General features: G+C 45.3%; 1 long non-coding RNA gene across 2 annotated transcripts in view; it reads left to right on the top strand.

Annotated features, from left to right (window-relative positions):
• Positions 1–24,645, top strand: part of LOC148684527 (uncharacterized) — a 31,517-nt gene extending 6,872 nt beyond the window's left edge. Inside the window, exons 2-4 of one of the 2 annotated variants that reach the window (XR_015951775.1) lie at positions 11,803–11,920; positions 16,583–16,719; positions 23,499–24,645. This is a non-coding gene — a long non-coding RNA (uncharacterized LOC148684527). Of the gene's footprint in view, positions 1–11,802; positions 11,921–16,582 lie in introns of both variants that reach the window. The other variant, XR_015951774.1, reaches the window with a different exon arrangement.
• Positions 24,646–25,967: the final 1,322 nt, after the last annotated feature.

Here is a 25,967-nt window from a genome sequence, read left to right as displayed (position 1 = left end):
GTTCATCAAGAACTTCTCTCGAGTTACGGCTCCCATCACTGACTGCCTGAGAGGCAAGCAGAAGTTCAGGTGGACACCAGAGGCGCAAGCAGCGTTCGAAAGCCTCAAGAGGGTGTTCGCCTCAGACCAGAACCTGTTCCACGTGGTTCAGGACGCGCCCCTACGCATTGAAACAGATGCTTCTGATAAGGCTGTGGGCGCCATTTTGTTGCAACTGGACGCCAACAGAGAGTGGAGACCCTGTGCCTTCTTCTCCAGGAAGTTGACCCAGCCCGAGCGAAACTACACAGTTTTTGATCGGGAACTTCTTGCGATCCACGCGGCGTTCCAGCACTGGAGACACTTCCTGGTGGGCGCCAAGCACCCCATCCAGGTGTGCACAGACCACAAGAACCTGGAGTTCTGGAGAACTGCCAGGGTGCTCAACCAGCGGCAGATACGGTGGGCGGAGTTCTTCTCGAACTTCAACTTCTCCATACACTACATCCCAGGAGAGCAGAATGTCAGGGCGGATGCCCTCTCCCGCAAGCCAGAGTACATGGAGGAGGAGGCGCCACCAGCCCCAAGGCACATTTTCCCCCCGTCGGCATGGTCCTGCGGAGCAGCAGTGGTGAGCGAGGCAGAACTCACAGCACTGACGGCAGCGGATGAATTTGCCAACCGCATCTTCAGAGAACTGAGAGGGGGGAGGGAGCAGGCAAAAGACTTTGCAGAACGCAGAGGGCTGCTTTTCTACAAGGGTGCGCTGTACCTACCCACCACCCAGCTTCGACGTACGGTCCTCAAGCAGATGCACGACAACCCTACAGCGGGGCATTTTGGAAGGGACAAGACCACTCACCTAGTCATGAGACACTTCTGGTGGCCAGGGGTGAGGGAAGATGTTCGAGACTATGTAAGGGGCTGTACCACCTGCCAGCGGGCGAAGGTGGTCAGAGCAGCGCCACCAGGGTTGCTGGAGCCCTTAGCCACACCACACAGGCCGTGGGAAGTGGTGTCCATGGACTTCATCACAGATCTGCCTTCGTCCAGGGGTAAGACTGCAGTGTTGGTGGTGGTGGACCTCATGTCCAAAATGTGTCACTTTATACCGTGTGCCAGGGCAGTCTCGGCAGAAGAGACAGCCAAACTGTTTGTTGATCACATTTTCAGACTGCATGGATTACCTTTAAGGGTTATTTCGGATCGTGGCCGCCAATTTGTTTCCAGGTTCTGGCGGCGGCTCATGAACCTCCTGCAGGTGGAGGTCAGCTTGTCGACGGCTAGACACCCGCAGACCAACGGACAAGCGGAGAGGGTCAACGCCATTCTGCAGCAGTACCTGAGATGCTACGTCAGCCAGCGGCAAACGGACTGGGTGGATCGCTTGCCACTAGCAGAATTTGCCTACAACAATGCAGTGCACGTCTCCACAGGGGTGTCGCCCTTTAAGGCCAATTACGGGCGCGACCTCAGATCTTTCCCAGAGAGGGAGAGGGAGGAGGAGGAGGAGGGCCCACAGGCTGAGGATTGGGCAGAGGAACTGGAGACGGTGCACCAGCAGCTCAGAGAACACTTGGAGAGGGCCAAGGAAGCGTACAAAAAGGGGGCAGATCGCCACAGGCGACAAGGGGAGGTCATCAGGGTGGGGGACAAGGTGTGGTTGTCCTCGGAGGGCCTTCCCACCAGAGGGAGGTGCAAAAAGCTGGCACCCAAATGGCTGGGCCCCTTCACGGTCACGCAACAGGTCAACCCGGTGGCATACAGGCTGGCACTGCCAGAGGACATGAGGGTGCATCCAGTGTTTCATAGATCGCTGCTGTCGCCGTACAGGGAAAGCAGCAGGCTCAGAGACAGCGAACAAACCCCCGAGGGAGGGGGGGAGAGGGAAAGCAGGGAGCAACTCAATGAGGCCACGGCCATCCTGGATTCAAGGTGGGGGGTGGGGGGCCTGGAGTACCTCATGGCATGGGAGGATGCTCCACCGTCCCAGAATGAATGGGTTCCCGCCACTCAGATACAGGAGGAATTCTTGGTGGAAGAATTTCACGCCCTCTTTCCCCACAGACCCAAGCCCTGGCACATGGAAAGGGAGGGGGAGGAGGAGGAGGCACGGGAGAACAGCTCACCATGGCGCTGGGAAGCGGAGTTTGAGGAACCAGAGGATGAGGTATGGGTGTCGCCAAGATCCACCCAGTCAGAGGAAGGAGCAGATTGGCAAAACATTTTTACCCCCACCAGCTCTGACGCCACGGACTTTTTGGGATTCCCGTCCTCCCAGGCGGAAGGGGGGGGCTCGCAGGACTGGGGGGAGGTGTTCACACCAACGGGCTCGGAGAGCACCGAGTTTTTAGGCTTCCAGTCGTCACCGACACATGGGGGGGGCCTGGGGAGGGGTGAAGGAGAGCTTGGGAGGGGGGTGGATGTGAGGGACAGGGGATATCGCGAAGTCCCTCCCCTCCTGAGTTCAAGCCCGTCCCCGAGCAAAGGGGAAAGCAGGGAGAGTTCCGATTCCAGTGGGGAAGCAGGAAGTCGTGTCCGAGGCTCAGGCAAGGTAGAGGAGCCAGGGTCCCAGGTGGGACAGGAAGGGGCAAGTAAGGGGGGAAGACCCATCCCCCCAACTCCAGAATTACGCAGGAAGAGGAGGGGCAAGAGGATGGGTCTGCCAAAGCTTTTGTGTTGGAGAAAGACGCGCCAAAAGCCATTAGGAGGTTCTGAAACCGACTGACAACATCGCTCCGTGTAAATAGCAATGACTTGAGCACTGTAAATACGCAGCACCAATAAAAGAATAAAATGCAGAGCTGCGTAGCGTCGTTACTCTGAAGTAGTCCACTCCGGCCACTGTGACAGGGACACTCTCATTTTCCTACTGATATTGAAATACTGCCCTTCAATGAGGCCAAACTTAGATTCACAAAATGTTTAAGGGTATGCGTCCCCTTGTGTTCCCCCAGAAAAAAAGCACTGAGTGGCACCAGTGTTGTTGTTTTTTTGTTTTTAAAGTGATCACTATTAATGGTGAAGGAAATGTTGCAGTAAGAAGAGAAGGAGGAAGACGTTCTCAAATGTGCTCTGACAAGTATCTTTTATAATAAATTTTCAAGAAAAGGGACTTATTTCCAAGTAGACTATAGAAGCTATGTACTGTATTGTCGTGGCCTCTCCCAGATAAAGAATACAGTACACACACCTGATATTTTACTCTCTATTGGCAAGAGAAACCTTTGCAGCAGCTTCCGTGGTGCTCCAGATAATAGCTGCCAAGTTTTCCCTTTTCTCGCGAGGAAGCCTATTCAGCATAAGGGAATATCCCTTATAAAAAAAGGGAGAACTTGGCAGCTATGCTCCAGATACACACACATGCCTGCTTCTAGCCTGTAGAGTGGTCCACAGATCTGGGCCCTAGGGAGCAGTTGCAGCAACAGTGGGGCCCCCTGCTCCTTTTATACCTGTATACCCTTCTCTGACGGGTTGCGTGTCCACCACCATGGAAGTCATTGCTGCTCTGCCTTTTTCAAGCCTCTCCTGGTTCCAGGAGACTGTGGGGTGGGGGATATACTGACCCATCCATTGCCTGAACTGTCCCTTCTTCCTCAGCTACATCCTGCATGCCTTCCTCTGCCTTGGACTGCCCTGACTCCCTCCTCCTCCCTCGTGGGTGGCATGACTGGTCGTCACTCCCCTGGTCCCCTGCCTCTGCCACACACTCTTTGGCAGCCCTGGCAGTCCCTGGCACATACGTTTGTGGCTTAAAAGGCAGTGAGATCTTTTTCCTGTGCTGGGTTTCAAGTCTCGTTTTTGACCTTGTTATGCACAGCAAAGAGGGGATGGAGATGTCCTCACCTAATGCCCCTTACTTGATTTGTTTCTCTGCTCCGAACCCCTATTTAATGGTGCTGCCATCTGCTCATGTACATATCTTAGCTTAACCTCAGCTTATGTTTTCAAATATGGTCTGAAGCTCAACATCAAAAAAACTAAGATCATGGCCACTGGTCCCATCACCTCCTGGCAAATAGCAGGGGAGGCAATGAGAGATTTTACTTTCTTGGGTTCCATGATCACTGCAGATGGTGACAGCAGTCACGAAATTAAAAGACGCCTGCTTCTTGGGAGAAAAGCAATGACAAACCTAGACAGCATCTTAAAAAGCAGAGACATCACCTTGCCGACAAAGGTCCGTATAGTTAAAGCTATGGTTTTCCCAGTAGTGATGTATGGAAGTGAGAGCTGGACCATAAAGAAGGCTGATCGCCGAAAAATTGATGCTTTTGAATTATGGTGCTGGAGGAGACTCTTGAGACTCCCATGGACTGCAAGAAGATCAAACCTATCCATTCTGAAGGAAATCAGCCCCGAGTGCTCACTGGAAGGACAGATCGTGAAGCTGAGGCTCCAATACTTTGGCCATGAGAAGAGAAGACTCCCTGGAAAAGACCCTGATGCTGGGAAAGATAGAGGGCACTAGGAGAAGGGGGCGACAGAGGACGAGGTGGTTGGACAGTGTTCTTGAAGCTACCAACACAAGTCTGACCAAACTGCGGGAGACAGTGGAAGACAGGAGTGCCTGGCGTGCTCTGGTCCATGGGGTCACAAAGAGTCGGACACAACTAAACAACTAAACAACTAGAAAATGTACTGAATGGCATTGTTTCTCAGGAAACTACAGGATACATGTCGATTGGGGCCAACATCATGTGTACTTGGTTTCAAACACCAACGGTGGGAGTGCACTGTATCTGACGGAAACAGCAAAGTAAACACAGTCTGGGGTGCAATGAATGCAGATACCACAACCACCATCTCCACCCACCAAAGTACTGTACTAACCCTACAAAAAGAAATCATTAATTTGCCACTGTGGAGTGAATGGGGAAGGGGCTCCTGTCGTCCCATCTGGAATGCACATTCAACATGTGCAGAGAAGACGCAAGTGAATGATGGGAACTGAGCAGATTAAGGATTGCGCTGACATTTGGAAATTGATTGGCAGTTGTAGCAATTTCATTACAGTTTAAGCACTTCAAATTGTGTTTTGTGTGTGTGTGTGTGGAATGTGTACTGGTTGCATTGAGTGATTTGTAGTAACAAGTGAGATGGGCGTGTATTTAGAGAATAATGAATGAGAACAGGAACATTTAAGGGGAAACAAAGAACAAAGACACTTTGATACAGCGTTCTACATGGGTGGAAACGTAGGTGTTAAGAGTCTAATTTCATGAAGGAGCTTGTAGGCTTTGTAACCCAAATAGAGAACACTGAAAGGAAATGATTTTTTTTAAAAAAAATATTAGGATGAAATTTATACTGTACCAAGGAATAGGGCCAGAATAGGGCCAAAGGCCTCTATTCTCATAGTCCTCAGTAAGTGTGTTTTCAATTGCAGCCTTCAGGGGCATCTGTTTATTCTCTGTCCTCCTGTCTGGGAGTGTCCCCCTCTAAGATCACCACACTAAGCTCCCCTCATCCAACAATAGCCTTCGCATGAGCTGCCTGGCCTGAGGGCACTTAAACCCTTCTGCCGAGAAGCAGGCAGGCTAGAGTAAATCATAGAATCATAGCGTTGGAAGAGACCACAAGAGCCATCCAGTCCAACCCCCTGCCAAGCAGGAAACACCATCAAAGCATTCCTGACAGATGGCTGTCAAGTCTCTGCTTAAAGACCTCCAAAGAAGGAGACTCCACCACACTCCTTGGCAGCAAATTCCACTGCCGAACAGCTCTTACTGTCAGGAAGTTAGGTGGATGTTCCCTACTAAATGTTCCCTACTAAGGCTCCCTCAGCATGTGGGAAGGAATGATGCTCTCATTTCTTCTGGACCTGGGAACATGCCTTTTCTATCTTAATGTCTGACCATATTACTTTGCATATTTGCTCATTTGTTGGACTTTCAGTTTTGTTTTTTGAATGATACACTGTCAGAAAATGCTTGAAGTGAACCACCAGGTTTTTGCCTTTCTAGGCCTTGCTCAAAAAGGAAATTGCACATTCTTCTACCTGGAAGATGTGCAGGTTTTTGTTGCATCAGGAGAATGTGCATCTCCTGGGTGGAAAAGATGAGAAAACTGGTTTTTTACTTAGCACCACCAAGTTTGATGGGAATGAGGGCTATTAAGGCTTCCCGTCTCCCCCCCCCCTGCAGTTTCATGTTTCCCCCACTTCCCACCCTGCCATCTGCATCAATAGTGGGGTTGCCCCAGTCAGGGAAATGGGCTGGGTCAGGCTGCTTTCAAAACTTATCCCCGCTCCCACTGTTCCTCCAAACTGAACGTGGACTCCAGGCTTTAAATAATGTAAGTAAGGAACATATTGGCCCCACTTACATTCCAAAATCTGGTTCCTAGTTTGGAGGGGAAATTTCTCTCTTTTTAAAATCGATCAATCAATCTGTTCTCCCCCCGCCATTCAGAAATGTGTTCTTCCATTTTAAGGTTAGGAAACTGCATGGCGATTTTTAAAGCCCCCAGTCTATGGCTTTACCCCAGTGTTTCCCAACCTTGTGCCTCCAGATGTTTTTGGACTACAACTCCCATCATCCCTAGCTAGCAAGACCAGTGGTCAGGAATGATGGGAATTGTAGTCCGAAAACATCTGGAGGCACAAGGTTGGGAAACACTGCTTTACCCTACCCTATCCGTTTGTCAGGGACAGACTTTGGACTTTGAAATTTCAGTGGCTCCCGTGCAAGGCCAAAATTTGGCACTGCCCCCCCCCACCTGTCACCTTCCGTTCTGCTCAGTTCACTATGTCATAGTTGTGACATGCTGCTGCACTCGCCTAGGCTCAGCACCCATTGCAGCAGAACCTGTTGCACTGCCCTAAATCCACTTCTGCCTTTGTCCACAGTCTTGCTCCACCAGGGCTCGGCTCATCATTCTCAGACACCAAGAGGGATGCTACTACCTTCAACAGCATCAACCTTTCCGCCCTTATCCCTGGACCTGCCTCAGAAAACTTATATGGTGTGCTCTCCCCCTCTTCCCCCAAACTCTTCCTTCCAAAGCACACCCATTGCTAATTTGTTAATTTAGTTAATTAATTAAACAGCTAATTGAACAATCCGCTTTACCACAACACAAACAGCTCCGTGAGATCCCACCTCTAGCTTAACTCATGAAGAAAGTTCTCACTGGGGGCCAATACGGTGTGTTTGCTGCTTTATGTATCACTTTAATAATTAGTAGAAGACGCCTTTTATTTCCCAGTGCTTAAGCTTCCATATTACCTTAAACAAGCTTGGTTCATCAGAATTATTTGCAGTTCTCAGTACTTGTTTGAATCTGATTGCTGCTGATCTGACTATTATGCTGAATATCCTGTCTTTTAAAAGGTGCCTACTCCCACTTTAAAGTGTTTCCTTAAAAAAAAAACCTATCAGCAATAACCTGAGCCTGCATAGAATATTAATTTGTAACAGATATGATCGTTTAGATAATTACAGGCCTTTGATTCTGTTGTCAAAGGCGTGATGGATGTGCAACTATGGAGCTGTGGTGGTTCATTGGGAAATAATAATTTTATGTAATGGAGGAATGCCTGCGTGTGCACCAGGGGCCACAATGCAACACAGAGGCGGGAGTGCTTACGTAGGCCAGCACAATATTCTCTAGTACACAATTTCTTGAACAGCAGAGGAGGGTTACAGGGAGAAAAGAAAAGTAGCAGTGCTGTTTGAATTTCACGAAACTCTCCAATAATGTCATGTGTATTCTTAAACATTAGCTTCTGCATTTCTAATGGTTGCCATTTCAGGAGAGCATCCCTATTTTTTGAAAGATTCATCTGGAAAATAAAATAGTCCTAATCAGAGGAGTCTCATCAAAGTGAATAGACATGACTAGAATCATAGAATCATAGAGTTGGAAGAGACCACAAGGGCCATCCAGTCCAACCCCCTGCCAAGCAGGAAACACCATCAAAGCATTCTTGACATATGCCTGTCAAGCCTCTGCTTAAAGACCTCCAGAGAAGGAGACTCCACCACACTCCTTGGTAGCAAATTCCACTGCCGAACAGCTCTTACTGTCAGGAAGTTCTTCCTAATGTTTAGGTGGAATCTTCTTTCTTGAAGTTTGAATCCATTGCTCCGTGTCTGCTTCTCTGGAGCAGCAGAAAACAACCTTTCTCCCTCCTCCATATGACATCCTTTCATATATTTGAACATGGCTATCATATCACCCCTTAACCTTCTCTTCTCCAGGCTAAACATACCCAGCTCCCTAACCCGTTCCTCATAAGGCATCGTTTCCAGGCCTTTGACCATTTTGGTTGCCCTCTTCTGGACACGTTCCAGCTTGTCCGTAACCTTCTTGAACTGTGGTGGCCAGAACTGGACACAGTACTCCAGGTGAGGTCTGACCAGAGCAGAATACAGTGGTACTATTACTTCCCTTGATCTAGATGCTATACTCCTATTGATGCAGCCCAGAATTGCATTGGCTAACTTAGGCACATTAATTTCTAAGGGCAGAATGAGTTAAATACCACTCATAGAGTTGTATTCAATGTAGTGCTAAGTTGCTTGTTCTGTTAGTACAAGGATAATTTGAGTCCCATGTTGGGCACAGGATTCCTGCATTGCCGGGGATTGGACTACATGACCCTTGTGGTCCCTTTTAACTCTACAATTTTATGGTTGTGTGGTTTCCCCCCCAACCCTCCGGAGCTGATGTGGGGAGAACATGGGGCATGTGCAAGGGGAGGAGTCGGGAGAAAGTTGCATTGTGCAGGTGTAAATTCTTGCGCTAATGAAACAATGCATTAGGTTACCACCCAAAGTTCTTGAAGCTCTTTACAGGCTGGTCCTGGGCATGCCTACTCAAAAGTAAGGTCCACTGAGTTCAGTGGGGCTTACTTCTAAGAAAGCGTCCAGAGCCTTAAGCTGCAATCCTGACCCCACTTATCTGCATGGAAGCTTCATTGAATTCAACGGGACTTGCATCTGGGTAGACCTGGTGAGGATTCCACTGCTAGGCTGCAATTCGGTGCTAACTTACCTTGATTGCAAAGGTGGCCACAGACTGTTAGTACGTTGCAGGTGAGATTCAGTGGCATGCAGGCAAATTACGTTTTCACGGATGAAAGTGGATTTGGCACTCTTGCACAGCAAACCCACTCCTTTAAGAATGACTTCTTTTCAATAAGGAAATTAATGGGGAAATGCGCTGGAAAGCGTGGGATAACAACTGCTTGACACGATGTCATCTAACCTCCCCACAAACAAATCAAGATGCATGTTTAATAGACAGCTTGCGTCATATAATCTCCCTGCCAAACTTGTGCAAACGAATCAGGATGAATGTTCATTAAACAGGTTGTTTGGAAGTGACCTGTATTCCACTGAACAAACTGGGGCTTCTCCACACACTTTTTTAGTACACACACATAGGATTTTTCCTGGGTCTTGCTGCTCTTGTCAATATGGTCACACAAACACCCAAAATTGGTTCCAATGTTCTTGAGTGTCAAGATCACTGGTGATTCTGTTAACAGCAGAAGACAACTTTTGAAGGGTTAAGCCAGGGGTCAGCAAACTTTTTCAGCAGGGGGCTGGTCCACTGTCCCTCAGGCCTTGTGGGGGGCCAGACTAGATTTGGGGTGTGTGTGAAAGAATTCCTTTCCCCCACAAATAACCCAGAGATGCATTTTTTAAAAAAGGGCACATTCTACTCATATAAAAACACGCTGATTCCCGGACCGCCCGCGGGCCGGATTTAGAAGAAGAGTTTGGATTTGATATCCCGCTTTATCACTACCCGAAGGAGTCTCAAAGCGGCTAACAATCTCCTTTCCCCTCCTCCCCCAGGGCCGGCTCTTCGTAGACCTCCGGTGGCGCAGGGCACCATGGCGCCGGCCCGCCAGGAGGGCACCACAAGCTGCGCCGGCCCGCTGGCCGGCCGGTCCGCCGGTCCGCTGTGCAGCTGTGCGCGGTGCCCACCCGCCCACCGTGCTGGGAAACGGGGCGGGAGGGTGCCGGAGAGATCCGGCGCACCATGGCGACAGGGGCGCTTAAGACGGCGCTGTCCTCCCCCACATCAGACACCCTGTGAGGTGGGTGGGGCTGAGAGACTTCAGAGAAGTGTGACTAGCCCAAGGTCACCCAGCAGCTGCATGTGGAGGAGCGGAGATTTAGAAGGTGATTGGGCCAGATCCAGCCCCCGGGCCTTAGTTTGCCTACCCATGGGCTAAGTCTCCACATCTGCTTCCTTTTTCAAACAGGAACCTTGTTCTAAAGCTAGTGTTTGATATGGCATCTCTCTTACTGTCATCTAGACTAAAGCCTCAAACTGGTTTTTTAACCTGTTATCCCGTCTTCTGAGGGGTACTAAGGTTCTCTGTGGGACGATTCTCATCTTGGGAGGTTTGTGTTGGGGAAGGAGTAACCCTTTACCTTCCAGTGATGTTTCTCCTTTCACTTTTCCCCCAAGCTTCTTTTCCCTCATGGAAGAAAATATGGGAAAGAGCAAGCAATGGAGAAGAAATGATTTTCCACAGAAAAATAGAGGGGAAAGAATAAAAAAAGTTTATGTTTCCCCCCTGCCCCTAGTCTTTCAAAGCTGGTTTCAGGCTCTGCATCTGAATTGAAAGAACAAAGCTAATAAAAACCTTGAGGAAAACCTTGTGTAGTTTGGCCTGAAAACACTTAGGTAACCTTGTGTATGACTGTGTCCTGAGTAAACAAAGCAGAACACACTTTATGTTGATGCCCTCTGCTTAGAGCACAGTTACATATGGTTACATTTCAAAAGATTATTTTCCTTTTTTCCATCTCTTTTTAAAAGGTACGTTCCCTATTTCTAAGGATTTTTTAAAATAAAATAAAAAACTGTTGATTTTTGCTGAGTGCTTGATGCCACACTGCAAACAAAGCAGGCAGAACAGCAACCCTTACCGGTATTTGAGCCAAATTGTTGTGGGTTGTGTGAAAGGGCTTTTAAATCCTTGCTTGCATACTGATGCTTTTGTAGACTCCTGTGACCCGTTTTCTAAGCACTATGTAGTACACAAACTTGTTCACATCTGTTCTGATTTGAACTCTAAGCCATTTGACATAGAACAGAGCTGGCTTTAGTATCATCTTGTCAAACTGTTTGGATCGGTTCCACGTTATTTAAACCGAGGATGGCAACAGGTGGGGTAAGGAGCACCATGCATTCACCTGTGGTCTGGATGCTTGCCAGCTTACAAAATCATGCCAGATGACACTAACTTTTATGTTGAAGGTACAGATATATGTAAACACTTTCTTAGTAAGGAAAGGAGCAGGCACCAGCAAAAAATGTTGCACTGGAGGCCCTTTTTAAAAAGTGTGTGAACAGATGAAGTTGCCTTTTACTGAGTCAAACCAGTGGTCCATCTAGCCCAGTACTGCTTTCACTGGCTGGCAGAAGATCTCCAAGTATCCCAAATGATGGGGGTAGATTTGAAACTGAATATAAACTCCCCTAATTCAGAAATCCATTATGAACTTTTACTTGGTATGATTCTTCAAATATGACAATCACAATCTTCTCAAGTGATTCCATCAGCTTTGAGGGTTTGTTTTTTTAACATTCAAGCAGCGTTTAAATTTTATAAAATAATTTTTTTAAAAAAAATATATGATTTCAGCATTTTTACAGTAGCATGGCTTAGAATCTGGGAGAAATTGCCAACATAATGGAAGAATCAATGCAGAGTCCATTTATAGAACTGGAGACATAAACATTGAACCTTAAAGATTGGAAAAGATCAGTACATACACCCATGGCCAATGACTGTATTTTTTTTTAAATCTCCATGGTGATACTAACCTTTCACATATATGTTGGATTTCCTAGGCTATCTGTGCAAATCAAGAGATTGAGCTCAAAGACAGCTAAATGAATTGGCATTAAAACAGGAACAACAAAAACTGCTGTCTGCTCTGCAGAGACGAAAACAAGGTATTCAAACAAGGTATTTTCCTAAATATGAGTTTGATCCTAATTTTAGTTTGATCCTGATTTTACAGCTTTGTGCCGCCTACTCACATCACTCTCTTGGGTCTTCATCCACCCAGCAAGCATTCACAACTTAATATCACTCATACTTAGCTTGGCACTGGATTGCAAGCTGCCGCTTTTAATAGTCTTCTGTTGTGTGATGCTACTGAAGACAAAACTCCACGTGGCTTTGGGGAAGGTATGCTTGCGTTTGTAAAGAAAATGAGCAGGTGGGAGAGAGAAGGGATCAGTGCCCTTTGTCCCCTCAGCCAGAGTTAGTCTGCATGCATACCATGAATTTAAAGCATATGACACCCCCAGAGGATATTGGGAAGTGTAGTTTGTTAAGGGCGCTGGGAATTGTAGCTGTGAGGGGCAAACTACAGTGCCCAGCATTCTTTGGGAGGCATCATGTGCTTCAGTTTAAATGCTAGCTGTGTCAGCAAACTTATTTCCAGATATGGAGTTCATTGGGGTGGGGAGAGAATAAAAATAGCATTTCTAGGGAAGAAGTGGTCAGTGGGTCTGCTTGGTCCCTCCTAGTCCTGCACCTGCCTTTTGAGGGAACACTTGGTCAGTGGCCTCAGATTTCCTGCCCTGAGAGTATGTGGCCAAGCTTTCATGCATCACATGCTAAACCACACCCATTGTCCTTGTCTTCTGCATTAGGGGTAAGCAGAAGGTAGATCAGGATCTACTGGTAGAGCTGCAGGTGATTTAAAGTAGGTCAGCAAGGGTTTTCTGTCCAATTGTTTAAAAACAAAATGACATTCCCCATTGTGCTGCTGCAGAAAGCTAGTGGGCAGGCAGACATTGGGACAGGAATGGGTTTTTGTGTGGAAGGTCTGTGAGCTCAGTTCAGTTTTGTTTCTGAATGCATGCGGGAGTAAAACTAACCCAATAAACCCCATGTCTGAATGCAGCCTAAATATGCAACATTGTTCTTTATTTTAACCCTCTCCTGGTTGTTGTTTGTTTTCTGCCCCTCGGTTTGCGATAAAGTGAATCTATTCTCTTCAGTTGAAAAGACTGTGAACAACAAAATATGCATTTTGAACCTCTAGTTTTCTTCCTCTGATACCACAGCAGTGAATGCGATTTAAACACCCACTGGCCCAACGTCTTCACCAAATGCTGTCGCAAGCTCAGCTGATTGGTACCATTTATCCCAGTGTCAAATTGTGCATTGTGTGATTTTGTATTCACATGCTCAAAAACCATGTGATGGACTCATTTTCAGTGATGAAAAATAAATTAAGCAAGCAACCATTCAAGAGGATTCAACTGCGCCATTGTACAGGCTGGGTTTTGTGCACAGAACGGTATTCTACGAACACAGTCAAGTAGGTTTCTATTTTCAAATGGTACAATTGACTCAGCAAAAGCTTCTCCCCCCCCCCCGCCCCGCCCTCTCCGCTAATGATCTCTGTCAACAAAAAGGGCCCATAGCAACACAAACTGGTTTCCACCTAAACCTAAAGAAGATTCCACCTAAACAGTAGGAAGAACTTCCTGACAGTAAGAGCTGTTCGACTGTGTGGAACAGTCTTCCTTGGGGGGTTGTGGACTCTCCTTCCTTGGAGGTTTTTAAGCAGAGGTTGGATGACCATCTGTCATGTATGATTTAGTTGAGATTCCTGCATTACAGAGGGTTGGACTAGATGACCCTTGGGGAACCTCCCAAACATTCTATGCTTCTGTGTAGGTAGATCCCCTTCTCAAGGTAGGTAGATCCCCTTCTCAAGGTTGCCAAATGGTATGACTAGCGGTGGCAGTGGATTGGGCAAATGATCTCTGACATGTGCTCTTAATGTAGGGGGAGTGTCTAAACATCACAGTGCAGTATAGAGAGAGTGGGGGGAGCGGGGAGCAAAGCAACCCCTCTTCAATATCTAGGGGTATTGAATGCACATCTTTGTGGGGTGAGGGTGGCAGCCAGCACCTCCCCAATCTACACACATTTATTCAGACACCTCTGTGTGGAGACAATTTATTTTCAGCAGGCAATTTATAGCACAACCATATTGATGGCTATTCAGAAGGAATTCCCACAGTTCAAAGGGGCTTATTCCCAGCTAAGTGGGTGTAGAATTGCAGGCTCAGTTTCTTGTGTAATCTTCTGTCTCTTACACAAGTGGCAAAAAACCTCTGGCCTGCGGGACATATACTTCACATAACGTAATGAAAAACCCCGATTCCAAATCCCCAAGTTGTGCAAAACAGACACATTCTACCTCTAGATTATTTTAGATATTTCTAAATCTTCCTAGCAGGTCATACAGACCCTGAAAACAGTTAAGAGGAACCTTTCCAAGAAACAGTTAAGGCCTGTTATTGACACTTCTTTTCTTCTTTTAATTCTTCTTCCATTGAACAGTAACATTTACTACAACACAACTGATTTTTGCCTACCCAACGTTCTGCTTAGATCGCTAGTGTATATATCTGGGAGATTGAAACATTAAAGAATATGCTTCAACCAACATATAATTATGTTTGGTTTTTCTTTTTACAAGGAGTAAATATTTACATACAAATGTAGGGAAAGTGTCTTTATTATTGGCTTCTTGCACAATAGCTGGAAACGAAAGAAGGGCTACCCACGGTTAACTCAGAAAAAAAGTGTTGAATATTTTATCACCATCCAGGGCTGACTGGCTGTAGAGATATAAACAAGCATACAAAGGAATAGACTGCCTAAGCAAACACACTGGGGCTTTTGTAAATATCCTGCGAATTGCTTAACAAGAGCTGTGGCATCATTTCAAGGAAAAACAATTTAATTTGCTTGCTAACAGAACTGTGCCTCAGCTCCTGCAGTTCTTCCTCATAACGATGATACTATCCAACCTTTTTCTTTTACCCACAAACACGCAGGGGTGATCTGTAGCCTTAAACCATCCAGAGTGTGGTTAGAGTCCTGGCTACAGTCCCGTGTCTAATTAGTGTGGCAGCATAAGATAGTTTCCCCTCTTTCATATGCTTTGAATGGCTTCCTTAAAGTAAACACTGACTTGAGATAAGTGGCTGTCGTTTCTCTCTAGGTCAGGAGTAGAGAAATTGTGGCCCAATGGATATTGTTGAACTAGAACTCCTATCAGATCCAGTCAACATGGGCAATGGTCAGAGATGATGGGAGTTGTAGTCCAGCAACATTTGGAGGGACATTAGTCCCCCATCTCTGCTCCAGTTCAAAGGAAGAGGAGGCAAGATCCCTAGCATGCTATGTTTCTTGGAGAAGACTTTGAAGTGTGAAAAAGTATACACACATTCTTGAGGAGGAGCACTTGGACTCAGCTATCTTTGTTGCTCCTTCATAGGAAGAAGACTTCACCTCCTGGTAGAACCTACACCCTTATTCATCAAGGTGACACTCTTCCGATCCAAATTAATTAATTCAGATAATCATGGGCTTTCAGTTTATGAGCAGATAGGCAGGAGCAGCAAAACAAGCAGAAATAACTCATGCTTTTCCATTCTTCTGGTAAAACATAAAATATAACTCATGCATCTCCCCTGTGATATTCAGGAGCCCCAGATGTCTTCTGGAGATGGAACAAATGTTTCAAATCTTTCTTGAATTGCTGGGGAGTGGGTTGTTTCTTGGAGGAACACTATGAAGAAATGATGGTTTGTTCTCAGGGAAACCAAACCCTTTCTTTAAAAACTCAACAGTTTAAGCTCCTCCTCCTCCTCCTCCTCCTCCTCCTCCTCCTCCTCCTCCTCCTTTTCTGAATTTTCTTTTTTGCCAGTTATTTTTATTGCCCATATTTTAAACAAATTGTCACCAAAGTAATACAAATTTAAAAGCTGACTCCCCACCCCACACCCAGATGTCTCCTCTATTTTCATCCCTCCTTTCTGCTCCCAATAAAATAACTTCCCTAACTATCATTTCAAAATACACTCACCCCTTCTCCATACACACCGTCTGTTCAATTACCAATTTCTGCTATGGCTGCTATACATTGTTATAACCTGTCCTCAAAATAGTTGAGTAGAGCAAATCCTCTTTTATCTATCTATAATAGTCATTCATCAGTTTTCTAACATTTCCTTCTGATACCTCTTGAGCAACACTTTGCCTGAGAAAGACAGATCTTGCTTCCTCCCAGACATCATTCCTCCCTAACATGGCCTTGAACATTGCTGTCTGACATCTGGCTCCAGCCTCACTGGTGCTGCTTGCAGAGGGTGAAAATGAAACCGCTAGAATTTTTTTGTATAAATATATAATATACATTCCCCCTCTCTCACACTGCCAATCTCCCAGTGTCACCCACCCCTCACATTTTGCCAAATGTAATCCTCAATTTTACATACAAACAGTCATTAATAAAACATTAATAAATAAACACAATCAATCTCTCTTCTTCTCTATCTGAAAGTCTCAGAGGCTGTCAAGATCAGAGGTAGGCAAGCTAAGGCCCGGGGGCTGGATGCGGCCCAATCGCCTTCTCAATCCGGCCCGCAGACGGTCCAGAAATCAGTGTGTTTTTACATGAGTAGAATGTGTCCTTTTATTTAAAATGCATCTCTGGGTTATTTGTGGGCCCTGCCCGGTGTTTTTACATGAGCAGAATCTGGGTTATTTGTGGGGCATAGGAATTCGTTCATTTTTTTCTTTAAATTATAGTCCGGCCCACAACATGGTTTGAGGGATGGTGGACCGGCCCACGGCTGAAAAAGGTTGCTGACCCCTGGTCAAGATGATATACCCTGTGGCCCATCCTGTCCGTTTCACTGTTCTTATTTTCAGCTTCAAGCTTCAAGGTATGTGTGTGACATAATCTCAACAAAATCCATGTTTCCTCTCCATCCTTCCCCCTAAACGAATAAATATTCCTGCAGTCCATTCTGCTGATCTTCTGATTACATCCAGCTCCACAGTTTATTGTCTTTAGAGTGCTTAACAGGCAGTCAATCCAGTTGTTACCAGTATTTTCTTCTTTATTATTTTAATTTCACGCCCCTCCCTGGCCCGCCCCTTGCCTCCGCCCGAGCAGGAAGAAGCAAAGTGTGTGCCGGTCGAGCAAGTGAGCGAGCAGCCAGCCGCCGAGCGAGGCTTTTTACTGGGCAGCGGCTGGCTACTCGCTCACGGGGGGACGGACGGACTGAGTGTCACCCCCTCCAGGGTGGCACACGGGGTGGACCGCCCCCATCGCACCCCCCTTGCTACGCCCCTGCTCCTGAGCAGAAAAGAATTCCTTATCATTGGGCATATTGGTTGGGCCTGATGGGAGCTGCATGTGGGAGGAGGCCAGACTGGGAAAGCCTGTTTCACATCATTAACACTCCTTTGACCCTTGTGACACCGTAAAGACTGCTGAGCCCGTAGCCTGCATGGCAAAGAGTGACTGAAAGCGAAAGGATGATCAGTGTTCAATATTTCCTTCTTTCTATTAGATTAACATGTCTCCAAGAATTGCACACAGAGCGAGAGACTTTGGAGAAAAAACACACACCAGTTAATGCATTATATTGGCACTCAGGTTTAAACAGTTGAGGGCCATAAGCGAGGGATCCATTAGAGCTACTGAAATAAAAGACTAGCGCTGGAAGTCTGTAATGGGAGGAGAAGGCAAGAAGACTCCTCTTTCCCTGAAAGGTTAAACACATTAAATTTTGGATAATTAAATTTGTCACAATCTGTTAGAAGAAGAACAGCACACTGCCCAAAGTGTTCTGCTTTTCATAAGGGGCTCAGCATTTATCCAGCTCTCCATCCACTGACAGCAGAATTCAGCCACTGGCAGGACGTGAAGCTGAGAGAGGCCATTGGCAAGGCCTTTTTTAAAACCCTGCTTTGAAAGTGCACATTTTTCTGCCCATTGTCACCATCTGACTCTAATCTTTGCAGAATCTCTAGAATATTAATTAAGAAATGGAACCGTCAGAGGGTAACCAATTTTTAATTCAAGGCACGTGCAATCTGCATCGGGATATGAAGGGCAGCTGTTCTATTGTGTATTTTAATGCATTTCATGGAAAGTTACTTTTTGATTTTTTTCTGAAGAAAGACGTTTCATTACCTTCGAAGCTTAGGAAAGTCACCTTGCTGCTTTGACAATGATAATCAACCTGCAAGGGGGGGGGGCTGAAAAGGACCAACCCCAGACCACATTCTCCTTTGATCCCAAACCATGTTGTAAGGGGGAGAGATTATAGAGAACCTCCCCCTCTCATCAGGAGCAGTTCGTCCCAAGCAGCCATGAAAGTGCGGGGTCTGAAGGGGCTAGTCAGGAAGCGGAGAGAGAGAGCCAGGTCTCCGGCAGCATGGGAGAGCCCCTGCTCCACAGGCGGGAAGAGAGAGAGACGGCAAGGGGGGGGGAGAGGGAAAAGACGGAGCGCAGACCCTTTCCCCTGGCACCGGAATTAAGGAGGAGGAGAAAGGGGAGGAGATTCACTGTCCCGAGACTGCTATGTTGGTCCAAGTCGCAAAAAGGGGCAGTGCCGGATTCTGAGACTTGAGTTCTCTCTTTCTCTCCTCACCTCCTCTCATGCAACTGGGAGGAGGACTTTACCAGCACTGAGATGGCAATCCTCACTCCATTGACCTGGCAATAAGTACCACTGAATTCAATAGGACTTACTTCTGAGTGGACACGGTTTGGATTGTACTGTTCATTTCACTTCCCCCTAATTCTGGCTTGTCATTGCACTCAAACTAGGGACCATAACTGACAAGAAATTCTAGTCACTTGAACAAGCCACCTTCGTAACTGAGGGTTTGAAGTTAGCCTGTTTTGAAACTGGCTGGAGTGTGTGATAAATGATGGTCCCCAATTCACACGCAATTAAATGCTTAGTTTTGGAGACAGTGAAACAAAACACTGGTGAAGTCCTCTCCCTGTTGCACAGGAGGAAGAGTCCAAGGTTTGTGGGGTCTCCAACAAAGTCATCCTGTTAGTTCAACAACATCTCCCTGTGCTATGCCCCAAGTCTGCTTTAGAGGGTTGGAGAAAACCCCAAAACAGATTAGGGGGGGGTATGAGAATACAGAAAGTTCAGTTGCGCTGGGAGAATTCCATGCACCAATGGGATAGCTAGTGTAGCACTATGCCCAAATGCAGCATAGTGGAATCCTGCTGTGTTTCAAAACTAAATCTAGATACATACACACACAATTGATGAGCATGGCATGTTAGTTCTTTTGTAACTTTACTCAGCTCTGCCATTTAGTTGTTGCTATTTTAGCTACAGGTGGCCAAACTATAATGTAAGAATCCATGGGAGTCTTGCATGAAAAATGCAGATTTTGTCCTTGACACGGAAGTCTGTAAGCATCCAACTGATGGTGAACGCCTTGTGCTTGTGTCAACTATGTAGGCTTCTGTGTAAAAATAGAGACACACATTTCATTTAAAAACAAGAGCTATGTACAAAATGCAAATCCTGTCCAAATTGCTTCCTCCAAAGATTGTGCGAGGGCTGAAAGGAGAACCTTGATATAGAATGAAAAGAACTGATCTAGGAGAGCAGGGCAGGAGAGGGAGCATCAATCCATGCTCAACTAAACAAACCTCATCCACCGATGATAATAATAATGTAGTAGCTAGCATTTTCGTCCCTGGGGCCAGCCCTACCATTAGGCAGAGGGAGGCAGCAACTGCAGTGGTGGTGAGGTTTTGGAGGACAGAGCTTTGTGAGCCATGCCAGCGTCTGTTCTGTGTCTTCAGATGTGCTGGGCAATGCTGTTCAGTTGCCTGTCTGGTTCACTTCTGTATGTGGTATAGGGTGGGTGCCATGTTGTCCTTCACCTCAGGCCATCCCCTAATATTGTCCAGGACAAACAGGCATTTGAGCTTGACATGTGGCTCTACAAATGGAAGGGGTCCTCCTCTAGAGGAAGAAGTCTCTTCTGATGCTCCTTCTGTCATGGGAAGGGACCTTATCTATCCAGTCCACTGAGTTTAAATACCTTCAGATTGGTTAGCAGTCACATACAGGGCCGGCTCTAGGTATAGTCCCAGTGGCGCAGGGCACCGGGCCGGCAGGTGGAGCGCTGCGCGGTAAAGCCGCACGGAAGCCATGCTGCACACTGCGAGGGTGGGGGTGCCAGAGCGATCTCCGCGCCTCAGCACCAGGGCGCCTGACCTGCTCAAGACTGCCCTGGTCCATACCTGCCAAGTTGCTGTCAGAGAAATAAGGGACCGGGCGGAAATAGCAGACCAGAAGTAGTGCTGCCGCCATTTTGGAACTGGGCAGAGCATGCTCAGAAATGACTTTTGATGCTGCTTTGCCCAGTTCCAAAATGGCCGCCGCGCCAGAATAAACCGGGGGGAAATAAAAAAAATCCGTTTTTTCAGCTAGGAACAGCTGTAAAAATGGGGATTTCCCAGGGAAAACGGGAGACTTGGCAGCTATGCCCTGGTCACATATTCATGGAAGTGTGTGGGAGCAAGTTTGAGACTGAGCCAAATGGAAGAAGTTCCCATGATGCTCCGGGGGCATATCAGTTGGCCCCTGACTGGCCCTGCTATGTAGGCACTGTGGCATCCTTCTTCAAGCGGTGCCATGGTGGCTGGGGAAGAAGAGGCGAGATGAAGTCAGGAGGTGGTGTCTGAATGATTTAACAAAACTTTTAAAGTGTTCGGCCCAGCTGGCAGGACCCTTGCGGAAGCAAAAGTGAGTTCGTCATTTGAGATAAATTCGGCAGGTGGCCAGTGTCATGGGGTGTCAGTGAAGTAGCCCAACTGAAATTAATGGGTCTAGCTTAGTCATGTTTATAAATGGGTCTACAATGGGTAAAACTTAGTTGAATACCCCCTGTGATGTTTAGGTGCCTACTGAAGATGCTTTCGCTCATGAAGGATTTCCCTTTTACACCTGTAGAAATGGTTTTAATTGTTTTTAGAATGTATATTATTTGTATTTTATTTTAATTTTATCCTCTTGTACGTGGCCTTGAAGACCTCAATCAATTACGATTCTGGAATATCCCCCCCCCCCCAACTGCACTGTGACTGTCTCTTTTTTTTAAAAAAAAGTTGCTTCTAAATTGTAACACTTTCTCCCCACAGACAGGAAAGGAATGATAGCATTTGTTTTAGAACCAAAGCGTTTGAAAAGGTGAAAGCAGACTGCATGGAATTGTTTTTGTAATGATAATTCTAAGGGGTCCAGTGGGTCAGAATTAAGCTTTCACTGGAAAATTTAATTTTCTCCTGTCTCCTCCTTTTGTGTCATCCTGCTAAATAATATATTTCATCATATTCATCTGCCTTAGGAAAGCTGCCAGTTCAGAGGCTCCTTGTTGGATAGAGCTCCATGAGTGAAACACATAACATTAAAAAAACAACCCCTGAATGGCAACGCTTGAATTTTGAGTAGAAATATTAACAGAGCTGTCATACTAAAATGTTTTTGATGCTAAGTTAGATATCACTCTTGCACCCAAGACGGCAGGTTCATTTTTTTTAGTATAAATGAAGTGAAAAAGCAGACTATGAAAAAAAATTGTTTTAAATGATTTATCCATAAAGAGAAGCCTCAATATCTACTAAAATGTTACTGAATATTTTAGAGGTTTCTAATTCAGCTATCCACAAGCACATGTCCTCAAACAACTATGCGGCAGAAATTATTGATGGCATTTTCACTTTATTTTATTTATATCCTACTCTTTGTCCAAGGAGCTCAAGTTGGTAAAAGTGGTGTTTTATCTTGCTAACATTTTATCTTGCTAACATTCATTGATCTTTGCGGCCAAGAGAGCTTCTGAACCCATGTCTCCACAGCTCAGATCTAATGCTCCGTCTTCTGTACCCCACTGTGCAGCTCTAGAAAAATCCATTTTTATATAAGGAATATGAAGGAAGCAGGAAGTTTCTCCAAATAAGGGCTAGATGATGATGATGATGACAATGATGATTTTTTTTATTTTTTTTTAAAAAGCTCAGAAAACTAGCACAGGATCCCTCAAGCTGGCATCAAGTGTATGACATGAAGGAAGAAATAAATTACACTCAGTGGGATTCTATATTCTCTTCTGTCCCTGCACCAATGCAGAGTCTTGCCTTGGATCCAGTTCAGCAGAAATTACTGTACTGTAATCCTCTAGGAAAGCAATCAGCTTCCCAGTTTTAGCCACCTAGTGGCGGGAAATGCGTTCAGAATTAAATGCCCTCTTATTTCCGAAGAAGGAACATCCTGGCTCACAGAAAAGAATGAAGGAATCCAATATTTTAGTGCAGCTGTGACGAAATGATGGGATGCCACTCAGGCACTCCCCCTTCCCCCCCACATGCCACCCCTACAGTGGCTTCTCAGTGAATAGGAAGGCGCTGCTGGGGGCTGCCGTCTGGGGTCTCCTGGGCTCTGCACCCACCCAGCGTCATTCAGACTCTTTCCTCCTTGCAATGGCCTCTGATTCCCACTTCATTTGCCACATAAGGCTGATTTGGTCTGCACCCTGTAGAACTTCACTCCCCCTTTCTTCCCTGGCAGGGAGGCAGGGCACTATTTTGTGATGTGCCTCAGGTGCTGAAAAGGCTTGGGCAGTCCCTGCCTCCAGTACAGATGGAAATAAAGTAAATGGTTGTTAACTTCCTATTGCAGGCAGGGCAGGCTATTCCAGGCAAGCAATAGGCATTATCAGAGTTCAAGGACATATTCCAGTCAGGCAATAACATTCAGGGTGGGTGTGAAGCAGGCTCAATGAGTGAGGTCCATTTAGACACTAGGATTGAGATTTCCCCAACCCTGTTCCAGTTACATTGCCCCCTTTGACCCCCCTCACAGCCCAGATCCAATGCTTAGTTGGATGCAGAAGCCTTGTGCTCCATTGACATGTGTGCAGATGTGTTTCTAGATACTTTTAAAAAATCCACACAGAACCAGGAAAGAATAAGCAGAATTAACAAACAACATGCATACTTCTAGTTACAGGTAGGTAGCCATGTTGGTCCGAGTTGAAACAAAATAAAAAAATTCCTTCAGTAGCACCTTGAAACTCATTAGCAAGCTTAAAACCATGCAGCCACCTGGAATGAACAAAGACATAGGATTCTTATCTCATTATACACGATCAAGCTTTCCTTAGCACCTCAGCCCTTGCTTCCCCCCCCCAAGACCAATTGCAGTCATTAACAGTCATTAACAGTCATCAACAGGTTTACCACTCCTATCAGCCCATCACCCATTCCTATCACCCCCAGCCTCTGAATATACATAAGGGGCTGGTGGCTTCTGTTTCAGTGTATTTGATGAAGTGTGCATGCACACGAAAGCTCATACCAAAATAAAAACTTAGTTGGTCTTTAAGGTGCTAATAAAGGAATTTTTTTAACATGCATACTGTTTGGAAGACTGGAAGATGGCAACCCTATCACTCATCCCAACCTTGAATAATACTGCACATGTGGGAAGTTCAGGTGCTTTGTCTTATAACTCCCATCAGTCCCAACCAACAATATGGGATTACGAGGACTGTTCTCCCACAATATATGTTGGGCACCAGGTGAGCAAGCCTGGTTTAGAAGATGGTTCCAGGTTTCTGTTTCTTGCTATTTAAGTCTGATTTCTTCCTTGAATTTCTTTGTTTTCTCTAGCAGAAGATTCTATCGATGCATGGCAGGTCTAAATACAACAGAGCAACACACCCATGGGGAAAGCTAAACCTGCTGAATTTCTATCTGACCCAAAGTAGCTAAAAGACACAGATCTATTTTAAGGTGTGGGAGTGGGCTCTCTAGTCTTTACCTAGTCCTATATCAAATATATAGCAGAAACCATTGACCTTAGTAAGACAACCACAGAGGTCAATGCTGCATATTTATGAGAAAAGCATGTTGGGGGGGGGGGGTGAGTAAAGGCTTGGAGGAGTCTTCACTTTAAACTGCTGCAAGGTGTTTTGAGAAAAATGCCAGGCAGACAGTTTTCTTGTTTACTCGGTTGATATTATGTGCAGGCATCTCGGTGCAGGAATGCAAGCAAGGATACTAATGCAAACAAATGGAAAATTCTTGGCACGCAAGGAGTCACCCGGAGGCGCCTGTTTATTGGCAGTGGGGAGGCAGACATGAAATATATTTGTTAAACCTTGTGGCATGTGAAAAAGAGGAGGTCACAACCGCTGTGCTCCCTCTGGATCAGAGCACTTTAGACATTCATCAGAGTGATGGTGCCATTTTCCAGTTGGAGGCACCATTTCTAGAGGACGTTCTGAGCCAGACAGTTTGCTTATCTATTTCATTGATATCTTTGGAAAGGTGAAAGAATACCATCAATTTATGAATGGCAAGAAAAATTGATAGAGTTTATGAACCTGGCTAAGATGACCGCAGCAATTAGGAGCATTCCCAAACACAAATATATGACAGAATGGAAGTGCGTAGAGGAGTATTTTAGAAAAGAAAATTTTAATATTGAATTGGTGATTTGTTTATATTGAAAGAAAAGCAGGAAATATCATAATCATTGGTAGCCAAAGTAGTAAATGAAACAAAGATTGAGAAATAGATTGAAGCAAGAATAAAAGAAATAAGAAGAAGGGAAGCGATGCATGAAGAGTAGGGAGTCATTTTTTTCTTTCTTTTTAAAGTTCCATTCTTTTCCCTTTCCTTTTTCTTATATAATTTGTACAATTTGTATATTATGTTATGTTAATTTTTATTGCTTGTTAGTTTGTTTATTGCTTTATTATTTATTGTTTTGTATCGTTTATGGAGTTGAAATAAAGATATTTTTTTAAAAAAATATTTCATTGATATCTTGCCTTTCCTCCAAAGAATTCAAGGGTGTGTGCATTTTAGTCCCCACCCAATTTAGAGATAAATATTTCTGTCTTTTACATTAAAGGAAACTCGAAATGTCTGCAATTATAATAAGGATCACAAGGGAAATTGTGACAAAGAATTGAAAATATTTAATAGTATTACAGAAAAGCTAGACTTTTTAAAGGGGGAAAAGTTACCTATTTATAGACATAACTACATAATCACCAAAAAAATAGACGAGCTCATTTGAACACCCTTCATACATGGCACCTTGAAAGCTAAGCATGGATCATTGTTTCCAGACTTTGCACCATTTCACATAAATCCCAGCTCCAATGTCACCAGCCATCCTGTTGGGATCAAATAGTTTCTATCTTGTTCTCATCAAAGACATCATTTCTGATTTTAACATGCTTGTTCTGGGCTCTAGCAAGCCTTGAGCAGGGGACCTTCTAAGGATGTGTGTGTGTGTGTGTGGAAGTTTCAGAAAGGGAGGGAGGGAAAAGGGCTCCACCTTCTGGAGCCACCCTCTGCTGTTCTGAATATGTGAAAGACCCTCTGCTTCAGACCCTGGAGATAGAGATAGAGATAGAGATGAATCTATCAATATCAGTTTCTCCCAGTTTCTCTTTTTTCCAATTCTAAATTCAGTTCTTCAGTTCTCCACATCAGTTTTTGGATTTTTTTTCTTTAAGAAAGCCTTCATTAAAATTCACCAGTATTTTAGTTCTTCTTTCTCCCAGTAAGAACATTTTTGTATGCAATTTTGCCAAGATACACATTTTTGCAAGTAGTTTTCCTTAATACAATGCATTTGTGAGTGTTTTTTCAATGAATGTATGCATTTTTCTGCACACTTCATCCAAGTATGTTTATTTGTTTTTCATACAGTGGTACCTCTACTTATGAATTTAATGCGTTCCGAACGCACATTTGTAAGTCGAAAAAAATTGTAAGTCAAATCCCATAGAAATGCATTGGGAGAAAAAATTCGTAAGTAGAAGCAACCCTATCTAAAAATTCATAAGTAGAAAAAATCCTATCTAAACCGCATCCAATATGGCGGACGGAGCTCTGTTCGTAAGTAGAGTTATTCGTAAGTAGAGTTATTCGTAAGTAGAGGTACCACTGTATTTACTTGGCAGAAGAATTGCATTGCAAAATTCACAGAAGAATTAAGATTGCAGAATGGTGGTGATCCAGTTTGGCTATTGCTTGGGAAAGTGCAAATTAGGTAAGTTTGCCTTTGAATGCAAACTCATTGAATTGCTCCCCCAACCACTACCACAGGTTGTATCCAGG

This window comes from Zootoca vivipara, chromosome 9, assembly GCF_965207765.1.
Source record: "Zootoca vivipara chromosome 9, rZooViv2.hap1.1, whole genome shotgun sequence".
NCBI lineage: Eukaryota > Metazoa > Chordata > Lepidosauria > Squamata > Lacertidae > Zootoca > Zootoca vivipara.
This window is presented reverse-complemented; position numbering and strand designations above follow the sequence as displayed.